The 12,509-nt window shown below is 38.8% G+C and overlaps 1 pseudogene; it reads right to left on the bottom strand.

The window, feature by feature from the left end:
• Nucleotides 1–11,512: 11,512 nt before the first annotated feature.
• LOC126471645 (5S ribosomal RNA) lies at nt 11,513–11,631 on the bottom strand (annotated as a pseudogene).
• Between the last annotated feature and the right edge of the window lie 878 nt (nt 11,632–12,509).

The raw sequence follows: 12,509 nt of genomic DNA, 5'->3' as shown, positions 1-12,509 counted from the left end.
AAAAAAATTGATAAAATACTCTTAACGCCATTTGAAGACACAGTCTCCACTCCCTCCGATCAGATAAAGTAAGTGTAGAAAAGATGTGGAATGATTTCAAAGAGATAGTATCGTCGGCAGTTGAGAGATATACAGGGTTAGTCACTAACGATTGCCACCAAGAATAACTCCGAAAGTATGATAGAAGCTGAAAAGTTTGTGGAACAAAAGTTGCACGGGACAACGCGGGCCATAATATGGCGTTGGTTTTTTGTTGCTAGATGGGGTCGCTTCATAGATATGAAGGTCTACTTTTTTTTTCTAAATGTGATGCTATAGTTTGGTACTTATTTTCTGATAGCGGCTATCGAGACGAATCCAATGATGTGTAACAGTAAGGTCCTTGAAGGTCAACGAAGGTCAAAAATGTGGCATGGACGTCCATTTACAGAAGGTGTTCGAACTGATGACCACTGGTATCAATGCAGTGCTGCAATCTTCTTATCATGGATTGAGTGATATTCCTTATCACTTTGGCACTTACCGAAGCACATGCTCTGACAATTATATGTCACATATCTTCAGGTGTAGATGGATCGTCTTTACAAACAATGTCTTTTGCGAATCCCCACATGAAAAAATCCAGAGGCGCCAAGTATGGCAAACGAGCCGCCCACGAAACATCTTTCCGCGTCCAATCCAACGATTTGGGAGTTGTCTCTGCAACTCATTTCTAGGCATCAGCGAAAAATGTGCCGGACACCCATTCTTTTGATGCCACATTCTGTTTGTTCCTCGTTCCTAAAGGTATTTCTTCCAATAACAGAATTAATGTTTCTTGCAGGAATGTGGTGCACTTCCTACCTTTAAGATTTCGTTCGATGAAATAGGGGCCTATAATTCTGTCCTGCAGAATCCCACGCTATACATTCACCGACCACGGCTTTTGGTGTGCAACATGCCGCAGCCAACATGGATTTTCAGTTGCCTAATAATGCATGCTATGCAAATTAACATTTCCGTGGTTCGTGAATTTATCCTCCTCAGTAAATAAAATCAAATTAATAAATAAGTCATCCCTCTGAATGTGAAGTTGAGCCCATCGACAGAATTCAGTGCAACGCGTACAATCCGTACGAGTTAATTGTTGGTGAAGACTGATGCGGTAAGGATGATATTTATCGCGATTCAGAACACGAACAACACTCCTCTGGCTCATGACAGATTCCCTTGCAATTTGACGCGAACTAACGTAAGGATCTCGAACCACAGTAGTAAGAGTACCAATTTCCGTTTCCTCGTTAGTAACTTTTCTTTGACGGATATGTTTCCGATGCTTTACAGATCCGGTTGTTCTCAATTTATCATACACATAATTAGAGGTACGACGTGTAGGGTGAGTACGTTGAGGATATCTCTCAGCGTGTAAGTCTCTAGCTCTCACTGAACTTCGTTGGCATTCTCCGTAAATGAGAGGCGTATCGACTTGTTCTACAAAGGAATATATCATTTACATTAGCTTGATTCGAGGATACTAGTCTTACCGTTCCTATTAGTGTTGTATTGCGAAACCGTCGAATATTTACTATTCGCACGATATCCGAGAGAGAATTGTCAGAGCATGTGCTTCGATAAGTGCCGAAGTGATAACGAATGCCACTCAATCCATGATAAGAAGATTGCAGCACTGCATTGATACCAATGGTCATCAGTTCAAACACCTTCTGAAAATGGACGTTCATGCCACCTTTTTGACCTTCGTCGGATCTTCAAAGACACATCATTGGATTCGTCTCGATAACCGATATCAGAAAATAAGTACCAAACTATAGCATCCCATTAAAAAAAAAAAAAACAAAGTAGACCTTCATATCTCTGAAGCGAACTCACCTAGCATAAAAAAACCAACGTCATATTATGGCCCCCGTTGTCCCATGCAACATTTGTCCCACAAACTTTTCAGCTCCTATCATACATTCGGAGTTACTCTAGGTGGTAATAGTTAGTGACTCACCCTGTATACCAGATAAATTGAAAAGTGATGGTACTGATCCCCCATGGTACACAAAACGGGTCAGATCACTGTTGCAGAAGCAAACGAAAAAGGATGCCAAATTTAAAAGGACGCAAAATCCACAAGATTGGCAAAATTTTGCAGAAGTTCGAAATATAGCGCATACTTCAATGCGATATACTTTTAATAACTGCTACAACGAAGCTCTGTCTCGTAATTCTGGTCATCCATGAAGCACACCAGTGGAAAGACGCAATCAATACCTTCACTGCGCGATAACATAGGTGAAGCCACTGATGACAGTACCACTAAAGCAGAGTTATTAAACACGATTTTCCGAAACTCCTTCACCAAAGAAGACGAAGTAAATATTCCCGAACTCCAATCAAAAACAACTGCCAAGATGAGAATCATAGAAGTAGATATCCTCGGTGTAGCAAAGCAGCTTAAATCACTTAATAAAGGCAAGGCCTTCGGTCCAGTTTGTATGAGTCAGGTTTCTCTCAGAGTATGCTGATACAATAGCTCCATATTTAGCAATTATATACAACCGCTCGCTCACAGAAAGTTTCGTATATAAAGATTGGAAAATTGCTCAGGGCACACCAATACCAAAAAAGGGAAGAAGGAGTAATCCGCTGAATCACTAACGTCGATATGCAGTAGGGTTTTGGAACATATACTGTATTCGAAAGTTATGAAGTACCTCGAAGAAAACGATTTATTGACACATCGTCACCAAGTGACCACGGATTCTGAAAACATCGTTCTTGTGAAACACAACTAGCTCATTATACTCATGAAGTAATGAGTGCTATCGACAGGGTATGTCAAATTGATTCCGTATTTCAGATTTTCAGAAGGCTTTGGACACCGTTCCTCACAAGCGTCTTCTAACCAAACTGCGTGCCTATTGAATATCGCCTCGGTTGTGCGACTGAATTCGTGATTTTCTGTCGGAAAGGTCACAGTTCGTAGTAATAGACGGAAAGTCATTGGGTACAACAGAAGTAATATCCGGTGTTCCCCAAGGAAGTGTTAAAGGCCCTTTATTGTTCCTGATCTATATTAACGACATAGGAGACAATCTGAGTAGCCCTCTTAGATTGTAAAGTCATCAGATGACCAAAACTAATTGCAAAATGATTCAGATAAGATATCTGTATCGTGCGAAAAGTGGCAGTTGACCCTGAATAAAGAAAAGTGTGAAGTTATTCACATGAGTACTAAAAGAAGCCCGCTAAATTTCGATTACGTGATAAGTCACACAAATCTTAAGGCTGTAAATTCAACTAAATACTTAGGGAATACAATTATAAATAACCTAAATTGGAACTATCACATAGATAATGTTGCGGGTAGAGCAAACCAAAGACTGTGATTCACTGGCAGAACACTTAGAAGGTGCAACAGGTCTACTAAAGAGACTGCTTACACCACGCTTGTCCAGCCTATTCTGGAGTATTGCTGTGCGGTGTCGCATCCGTATCAGGCGAGACCGACCGATGACATCGAAAAAGTTCAAAGGAGGGGGGCTCGGTTTGTACTATCGCGAAATAGAGGAGATAGTGCCACAGGCATGAAACGTGAATTGGAGTGGTAATCATTAAAACAAAAGCATTTTTCGTTGCGACGGGATCTTCTCATGAAATTTCAATCACCAGCTTTCTCCTCCGATTGCGAAAACATTCCGTTGGCGCTCATCTACATTTGGAGAAATGATCATCACGATAAAATAAGAGAAATCAGGCCTCGCACAGAAAAAATTGAGTGCTCGTTTTTCCCGCGCGCCTTTCGAGAGTGGAACGGTAAAGTGAAGCTTGAAGGTGGTTCATTGAACCCTCTGCCAGACACTTTACTGTGAATAGCAGAGTAATCACGTAGATGTAGATGTAGATGTACACCACAACATGATGCATGGGACAACAGAGATTCAAATCCTGATATGGCAGCAGATGAACATATAAATACAGGTAATTACATGAACACTCCAATATCACCAGTCACACGACAGCAACGAGACTACAAGTGATACAACCATGGAATTTAGAAATAAGTCAGTAACAGAAATAAAACAACGAATTTTCCTGTTTGTACAAGTAAAACAAGTAATTATTTAGTTGTTTGGATCACTATTTTCAAACATGTAAATATGTAATTTGTGAAATGTATAAGACGTAAACTGTAAAACAGGTGAACTTTATAAAACTATGCTTAAACGTACATGTTGTTGTGTTGTTGTGGTCTTCAGTCCTGAGACTGGTTTGATGCAGCTCTCCATGCTACTCTATCCTGTGCAAGCTTTTTCATCTCCCAGTACCTACTGCAACCTACATCCTTCTGAATCTGCTTAGTGTATTCATCTATTGGTCTCCCTCTACGATTTTTACCCTCCACGCTGCCCTCCAATACTAAATTGGTGATCCCTTGATGCCTCAGAACATGTCCTACCAACCGATCCCTTCTTCTGGTCAAGTTGCGCCACAAACTTCTCTTCTCCCCAATCCTATTCAATACTTCCTCATTAGTTATGTGATCTACCCATCTAATCTTCAGCATTCTTCTGTAGCACCACATTTCGAAAGCTTCTATTCTCTTCTTGTCCAGACTATTTATCGTCCATGTTTCACTTCCATACATGGCTACACTCCATACAAATACTTTCAGAAATGACTTCCTGACACTTAAATCAATACTGGATGTTAACAAATTTCTCTTCTTCAGAAACGCTTTCCTTGCCATTGCCAGCCTACATTTTATATCCTCTCTACTTCGACCATCATCAGTTATTTTGCTCCCCAAATAGCAAAACTCCTTTACTACTTTAAGTGCCTCATTTCCTAATCTAATTCCCTCAGCATCACCCGACTTAATTAGACTACATTCCATTATCCTTGTTTTGCTTTTGTTGATATTCATCTTATATCCTCCTTTCAAGACACTGTCCATTCCATTCAACTGCTCTTCCAAGTCCTTTGCTGTCTCTGACAGAATTACAATGTCATCGGCGAACCTCAAAGTTTTTATTTCTTCTCCATGAATTTTAATACCTACTCCGAATTTTTCTTTTGTTTCCTTTACTGCTTGCTCAATATACAGATTGAACAACATCGGGGAGAGGCTACAACCCTGTCTTACTCCCTTCCCAACCACTGCTTCCCTTTCATGTCCCTCGACTCTTATAACTGCCATCTGGTTTCTGTACAAATTGTAAATAGCCTTTCGCTCCCTGTATTTTACCCCTGCCATGTTTAGAATTTGAAAGAGAGTATTCCAGTCAACATTGTCAAAAGCTTTCTCTAAGTCTACAAATGATAGAAACGTAGGTTTGCCTTTCCTTAATCTTTCTTCTAAGATAAGTCGTAAGGTCAGTATTGCCTCACGTGTTCCAGTGTTTCTACGGAATCCAAACTGATCTTCCCCGAGGTTGGCTTCTACTAGTTTTTCCATTCGTCTGTAAAGAATTCGCGTTAGTATTTTGCAGCTGTGACTTATTAAGCTGATAGTTCGGTAATTTTCACATCTGTCAACACCTGCTTTCTTTGGGATTGGAATTATTATATTCTTCTTGAAGTCTGAGGGTATTTCGCCTGTTTCATACATCTTGCTCACCAGATGGTAGAGTTTTGTCAGGACTGGCTCTCCCACGGCCGTCAGTAGTTCCAATGGAACATTGTCTACTCATATGAAGGGCTTATTCGTACATGTGAAGGGCTTATTTCAATAGTGGTACAAGTCCATTTTTGTTCATTCTGAGATACAGAATCCTAAAGTTAAATGACTTAATTTTAGGACTCTGTATCTCAGAATGAACAAAAATGGACTTGTACCACTATTGAAATAAGCCCTTCATGTGCAGTATAATAAGACGTAAATCCACAAACGCAAGCGCACAAAATAGATAAGAAGCGCCCTTCGGGGAGACCAGGTCGCCTTCCGAGGCTCCTCTCCCACTAACGGCGCCGTTAAGTGGAGGAAGCTATTGTAGTAACAAATAGTACTGTCATACCTTATACACAAATCACGTAGAGTCAATATCACAACATACATACGTATAGTAGCAGCTATAATAGAATCGAATATGCTAATTCAGGTGAGACAGCCTCGAAGTGTTTACCGAAGCCCTCCCACTTGAAACAGCAAGGTAAAGGGAACTCCTTTTGCTACCTAAATCTTTCCTTTCGCGTAATATTTTCTTTTTAAGAGTAGAGTATAATCTGTTTCCTTCCCAATTGTACTTTCTGTATCTTGTGGGTTTTTATTTTGCTTTTCTTTTTTAATTAACTATTTAATTATATAAAAAATATGAAAAATGCTACAGTTCTAAAAATTGTCTAGTCTATAGTAGCAAATGACCCACTATAGTTACTAAGGTGGTGGGTCACTCTGTAATGTTAATAAATAAATAAATAAACTAACTTTCCAACCCGGGAGCGGAACTTTAAATCCACGTTCAGGACGAATTGTGTTTGTGTCGCGGACTCGGCCTGACTTTGTATTCTGGACGTGTATGGACTATGAGAACTCCGTTCACAGTCTAGATACGGCTGTTGTCCTTCAGGAAGGATTTTTGCAGGGGAGCTTAAAACTTCTTATACTGCTTTTTTGTTCTACCTATCAACTGATGACGTTAGCACACACTTCAATCCAGCAGATCCATACCATTGTTTATAACATCATTTAGCTTTCATTAGTGAGTCAGCATTGTACTGTGTGCATGAGAAAACTTGGTTTGCTGCAAATTGATTATTTTCCGGAGCGTCTAGCTGATGGGTAAGTATGCACATGTGTAATAGAGAAATAACTATACGTTTATAACCTCAGACAGTCATCTTAATATAGTAGACGATAATTTGGGTATTTGCATACAATCTCAGTGACTGCAGCTTATTTATTTATTTACTTATTTGTTTATTGCTTATTTAGCATGATCAGATTAGTGCTTTAAGGCCCTCTCTTACATTTGACCGAGAGCAGCACATTCGAGAGATATTACAATACTCAATAATAGTAATAATAATAATAATAATACCCGTGGAGGTCCGGGAAAAGAATAGGCCTCCGGTATGTTCTGCCAGTCGTAAAAGGCAATGAAAAGAACGAACCACTAATAGGGCTAACCCCACTTTTGGTGTGATTAGTTGGTTCAGGACAGAACTAATGAAGCCTCAGACAAGCGCTGTCATGGTCGAGGACGACGCTTGAACCCTATGCCCGTCCACAATGGTAACGACACTGCTAGCCACACGGAAAATGATTTAAATCCAAATAGAGGTGTTTTGCAGGGTATGCTTCCTCCAACCACTCTATAAGGAAAACAAAGACAGAGGATGAGATGGTCAAATGAAGTTAACAGACACCTCATGTTCTGTTATTACCAAGCAACAAACATAGGAACCAACACAACTGGATACAGATCACAAGTATACACAACATTTATTACCAGATACCGAGAATTATAATTTTTAACAGAACAACGACTAGCTGATCAGATCCGTGTAATAATCAAAAATAACAGGATACCCCAGTCAGAATTAGAAAACATCTAACAACAAGTACAACAAATACTGGAACAAAATAATGTGCAACCAGAAGAAGAAGAAAATACAGTAATGGACTCAAACATCCCAGAGCAAACAAACAAAGAACAACACGCATCAATTAAACAATCAGAGGAAAACGAAATCTTAAGACAGCCACCAGAACAAGCACAAATAGAACACGAAGTGACACACATGTTAGATGTAGAAGAAAAATTTCAGCTGACATATATAGAATAAAAAGACACAAATACAGACATTAGACCATTCTTGCATAGACCACCAAATAACCCACAAGTCGAAACAACAATAACAACTATCAACACAATCATACCCAACAAAATAAATGAAAATACAACTATGGAAGAGTTATAACTACTGGTTTATATAGGAGCACTCACTGCACTAAATATACACACTAGGCAGAGATCAGAACCAACCAACACACAGAAGAAACCCACAAAACCAGCATGGCAACACAGGCTACAGTCCAGAATAGAAAAAACTGAGAAAAGACATCGGACAGCTAACACAATTTATATGAAATGAAATGTCAGACAAAAAACGAAAAAGGTTAGGTAAAATCTCACAACAAGAAGCGATAGAGCAATTAGATGAAAAGAAGCAGAAATTACAAGCATTGGCCAAACGACTAAGAAGATACAAAAAAAGTGGAAATAGAAGGAAACAAAACCAAACATTCAACACAAACCAAAAGAAATTTTACCAGACAATAGATAACACACACATTAAAATAGACAATCAACCAAACATAACAGACATGGAACACTTCTGGAGCAACATATGGTCAAACCCGGTACAGCATAACAGGCATGCACGGTGGATACAAGCAGAAACAGAAGCCTACAAGATGATACCACAAATGCCTGAAGTGATAATTTTACAACGTGAATTCACCCAGGCAATTAATTCTACTCACAATTGGAATTAATGACACATACAACACAGAATAAAATTATAAATGAAGAACGGAAAGGCTGTTGCAAAGGAGCGTGAGGATGTAAAGAGCTACTAATAATAGATGCAGAGGTGACATATCAAGCTAAAACTAAACAAAGGTCGCTACACTACGCATCATTGATTACCAAAAAGCTTTTGATAGTGTACCCAACTCATGGTTACTACAAATATTGGAAATATACAAAGTAGATCCTAAGTTGATACAGTTCCTAAACATAGTAATGAAAAATTGCAAAACCACACTTAATATCCAAACAAATTCAAATAATATCACATCACAGCCAATACAGATTATGCGTGGAATATACCAAGGAGACTCATTAAGTCCTTTCTGGCTCTGCTTTGCTCTGAACCCACTATCCAACATGCTAAATAATACAAATTATGGACACAATATTACTGGAACATACCAACACAAAATCACACATTTGCCATACATGGATGATCTAAAACTACTGGCAGCAACAAATCAACAACTCAACCAATTACTAAAGATAACAGAAGTATTCAGCAATGATATAAAATGGCTTTTGGAACAGACAAATGTAAGAAAAATAGCATAGTCAAGGGAAAACACACTAAACAAGATGATTACATATTGGATAACCACAGCAACTGCATAGAAGCGATGGAAAAAACAGATGCCTATAAATATCTAGGATACAGACAAAAAATAGGAATAGATAATACAAATATTAAAGAAGAACTAAAAGAAAAATATAGACAAAGACTAACAAAAATACTGAAAACAGAATTGACAGCAAGAAACAAGACAAAAGCTATAAATACTTATGCTATACCAATATTGACCTACTCATTTGGAGTAGCGAACACAGACCTAGAAGCACTCAATACGCTTACACGATCACAATGCCACAAATATAGAATACATCACATAAATTCAGCAACAGAAAGATTCACATTAAGCAGAAAGGAAGGAGGAAGGGGATTTATCGACATAAAAAACCTACATTATGAACAGGTAGACAATTTAAGAAAATTCTTTCTAGAACGAGCAGAAACTAGCAAAATACACAAAGCAATCACTCATATAAATACATCGGCTACACCACTGCAATTTCATAACCACTTCTACAACCCTTTAGAACACGTAACATCAACAGATACAAAGAAAGTAAATTGGTAAAAGAAAACACTACATGGCAAGCAGCCGTATCATCTAACACAGCCGCACATCGATCAAGACGCATCCAACACATGGCTAAGAAAAGGCAATATATACAGTGAGACAGAAGGATTTATGATTGCAATACAGGATCAAACAATAAACACCAGATATTGCAGCAAGCATATTATTAAAGATTCCAATACCACAACAGATAAATGCAGACTTTGCAAACAACAAACAGAAACAGTAGATCACATCACAAGCGGATGTACAATACTAGCAAAAACAGAATACCCCAGAAGACATGAGAATGTAGCAAAAATAATACATCAACAACTTGCCATACAACATAAACTAATAAAACAACACGTTCCCACATACAAGTATGCACCACAAAATGCACTGGAGAATGATGAATACAAATTATACTGGAACAGAACCATTATAACAGATAAAACAACACCACATAACAAACCTGACATCATATGCATCAATAAAAAGAAAAAATTAACACAACTAATCGAAATGTCCATACCCAATAGAACAAATATACAGAAGAAAACAGGAGAAAAAATTGAAAAATACATCCAACTGGCTGAGGAAGTCAAGGACATGTGGCATCAGGATAAAGTTGACATCATACCAATTATACTATCAACTACAGGAATCATACCACAAAATATCCACCAGTACATCAACGCAATACAGCTACATCCAAACTTATACATACAACTACAGAAATCTGTAATTATTGATACATGTTCAATTACCCGAAAGTTCCTAAATGCACTGTAACATATACCGTACAGTTAAAAGGAAGTCACGCTTGATCAAGGTCCGCGTCACTTTCCATTTTTGACCAGACATAACGTCTGAGAAAAGAAAGAATAATAATAATAATAATAACATTATCAATAATTGTAAAGAGCATTTAGAATGATATGGAACAGCTTAGCACATTTGAAGCCATATTTTGTATTATCAGAAGCGGAATGGCTCAGGAAGAACAGAATGGCAATTAAAAACTCTGCCGGCAAGAGGTAGGCAGAAGTTATGGGAGAGGGGGACTGACGAGACTGAGCAGCGCAGAATGTAGGAGAGACGGCTATTGTGATAGCAGGTGGACCATTTTGAAATTCGGAAGGAATTTAATTTCTCTGATATTTCGAGGAAGATTATTCCAATGTCGGATTCGTGATGCAGAAAAGATTTAGAAGACATGGCAGTGCTATGTGATGGTATAGAGAGAATTTTACTTTTTGAGAACGAGTATTTCTGCTGTGCTGTTCAGATATTAGAATAAGAGTTGAAAACAAATAAGAGAGGCTGCAATGAATGAGAAGACAATAGAGTAAACAAAGAGTATGACAGTCTCTATTCTTATCGACACGTAGCCATGACAGTTGTTTGTAAGCTGGCGTTACATGGTTGAAAAAGCATGCGTCACAAATGTATCGTACACAAGCATTCATCGTCAGTTCTAGCTTGCGTGAGCTTTCGTACAAAAGTCCTTGGAGAATGGCATTACCATGGCAAATATGGGGACTATTAGTGTATCTATGAGCTTCTTTTTAAGCTCGGAAGGAAATACTTTTTTATGTTTCTGTAGTGAGTGAAGTGACGCTGACACCTTCTTGCAGATTGCAGTCGTGTATTCAGCCCAGTCTAAATGATTTTAACAGACCTCGAAAGGCCCAACGAGACCGAGTGACCGCCGTGTCATCCTCCGCCGATAGGCGTCACTCGATGCGGATATGGAGGGGTCAACGCATCGCTCTCCCAGCCATTGTCAGTTGTCGTGACCGCTGCCGCTCCTTATAAGTCGAGTAGCTCCTCTGTTGGCCTCACAAAGGCTGAGTGCACCCCTCTTGCCAACAGCGCTCGGCAGATCCAAACAGTCACCCATCCAAGTGCTAGCCAAGCCCGACAGTGCTTATCTTCGATGATCTGACGGGAACCGGTGTTACCTCAGCGATAAGGCCGTTGGCCCAGTTTAAATGATGGTCCAGAATTAGCCCCAAGTTTTTTGCATAAGAAGAAAAAGTTATTCCTGTGCAGTTTACAATTAATAGTGCAAGAGATTCTCTGAACTGAGGGATAATAAGTCTTTTGTCAGCGACTAAGATTGCTTGCGTTTTAAATGGGCTAAGTTTCAAACCTATGCTCTGCGCCTATACTGCCAGGGCAAGATCATCGGCATTTACATGCTGGACGGCTGTGCACAGGTATGTTGGACTTTGTGCTTAGTTATAACAGAATGTCGCCAAAGTATAGACGATATCTTCAGAGGGAGACAATAGCTGACACATCATTAACGTATAATGAGGAGAGTAATAGACCCAATACTGATTGTTGTGGGAACCCTGATACTACATCCCTCGATTATGACATTGTTGTCTCAATGATTACACACTTTTGGCAAGATGTAAGGTCTGAATGGAACCACAGTACAGCACTTGACGAAAAATATCGACTTGCGAATTTAGCAAGTGGAATTTGACATTCCACTTGCTAAATTCGCAAGTCGATAGTGTCGAAAGCTGTGGCTGAAATCTAGAAAGCACATAATAGTTGCCTGTTGTTTATCCACAGCTTTTAAGCACATCATTCTAGAAGGACATTAGCTTTATGCTTATAAGAACCAGATACAATTTATTCTGCAATTTTTCTTTGGTCGTAACATAAGTACACATGTAGTTATACTATATTTCAGCAACAAAAGCATACTACACCGGCATAAGTAACTGAAATGTAAATAAAATGTTCTTAATCACATTTACATCATTCAAGGTGTATGAATTTTCACTATTTGTTATAGAAGAATGGAGAACACAAATTTGTTTTGCTATTATTTCATAAATACCCT

Source organism: Schistocerca serialis, chromosome 3, assembly GCF_023864345.2.
Source record: "Schistocerca serialis cubense isolate TAMUIC-IGC-003099 chromosome 3, iqSchSeri2.2, whole genome shotgun sequence".
Classification (NCBI taxonomy): domain Eukaryota; kingdom Metazoa; phylum Arthropoda; class Insecta; order Orthoptera; family Acrididae; genus Schistocerca; species Schistocerca serialis.
This window is presented reverse-complemented; position numbering and strand designations above follow the sequence as displayed.